Consider the following 1,921-nt stretch of genomic DNA (forward strand, 5'->3'; position numbering starts at 1 on the left):
GATTAGACTTTTGGACCATCCATCAAAACTTTGAGGCCTTACCAAGTTATTGTCACAAATCAAACTTTGTAGGAAATATGTGATGTTTGAGTCATCAAAGCAGAGCATATTTAGACCTTCCATAGCCAATCATGAAATATGAAACCTATTGGTATAGGTAGCTAACAGTGGCTCCACATGGGGATGGTTTTTCACTTGAAAGACCAAGAACAGCAGGTCAGTTTGCCTTGTTGCTTGACTGCTCCTGCCAAAACTTTGGAACATGCTATTTTGAAATGCCAAAACTGTGCTCTTCCTCCTTGGTGTCCTCTGATTCTAATTACCTTTGCTAACAGTCAATAAACTTGGAAAAGTGCATTTTCAGAATCTTAACAGAAAATAATATGTACATCCGCATATATACAAGGGAAACTCAAGCTGCACTTATGGGTGATATTCAAAATAGTGCTTCAGCATCCTGCCATTGACAGGACCTTCATCCAAATCAGTATCATTTAAGCTTTTTAGGAAGTAAGTGTTGTTACCTTGCACTGCTTGGACAACAAATGGTCCTCTCCATAAAGAGTCAAATTTTCCATGTTTTCCTTTCTCTTCTCTTCTTGCATCCCACTTTAAGACTTTGTCCCCCACATTGAAATCTTCTGCTTTGGTTCTTCTATCAAAGGCCTTTTTCAATTTTTCTTGTAATATCTGCACTCTGCTGAAAACTTGTTCTCTAGTTTGCTGTAAACAGATTATCTGATTGATCCTCCTTTGCATATCATTTGGCTCCGCTTGGCTTTCTTGCAGAAGCTTCATAACCGGCACTCCTAGTGATGAAGGAAATTTGGCTTCTAATCCATAGACTAACTCATATGGGCTGGTCCCAATTGATCTTTTTGTCGTTAGTCTGTCTGCCCATAACGCATTGACTAGTTTCTTATGCCAGTTCTTTTTGTTCTCTTCTAGCACCTTCTTTATGATATTTATTAAGCTTTTGTTTGATGATTCAGCAAGGCCATTTCCTTGGGGATAGTATGCAGTAGAATGGCCCAAAGTAATGTGAAATTTATGGCAGAAGTTCACCATTTTCTTGGATCTGAAGGCAGCAGCATTGTCTGTTATTATCTTGTCTGGACAGCCAAATCTAGCCAGTATATTGTTTTCCAAAAACTGAATGATTACTGAGTCATTTGCTTGTCTGCATGGGGCAGCTTCAATCCACTTGGTGAAGTAGTCTATTGCTGTTAAAATCCATCTGTGTTGGCCTGAAGATGAGGGATGAATTTCCCCAATGAAATCCAAGCCCCATTGTTGGAAAGGTCTCTCTGTTGCAATAGGTCTTAAGGGGAGTGGCAGCAGCTGTCTTTTGCCCTCAAATAGTTGACATTGATGACATGAGGTGGTGAATCTCTTAACATCTGAGAACATGGTGGGCCAGTAATACCCTGCCCTTAGTATTTTATCCACAGTGGACTTCCAGTACAAGTGTCCACCACAGTGTCCTGCATGAAACTCCTGCATGATATTGTTAGTTTCATTTTCCATTAAACAGTGCAGCAATATACCTTCATGGTTTTTCCAAAGCAGATTTCCATCCATCACACAAAATCTAGATGTTTTCATTTTTAGGAACCTACACTTAGTTCTGGACAGTCCTGGGGGAGCACACAGGTTTTGTAACACAAAACAGATATCAGAGTACCAAGGAGATCGTTCAAAGGCTACATTGATCTTTGGAGTCGCCAGCTCTGTTTCACTGTCCAGCTGATTGATATCTAGGGCCTGGAAATTTGATTCTGTCATTAATTTGGCCAAGCCTTGCCCTTTTATTAGCTTTGTAGGTTTTATTTCAATGTCAAATTCTAGTATGTTGGCAATCCATTTTCCTCTTCTGCCCTCTAAGTTTTCTTGGGTGAGAATGTCTTTGACAATAGGACTT

This window comes from Pinus tabuliformis, chromosome X (genome assembly GCF_031772625.1).
Source record: "Pinus tabuliformis cultivar Carrire ecotype Pingquan chromosome X, CPIR1, whole genome shotgun sequence".
Taxonomy (NCBI): Eukaryota; Viridiplantae; Streptophyta; class Pinopsida; order Pinales; family Pinaceae; genus Pinus; species Pinus tabuliformis.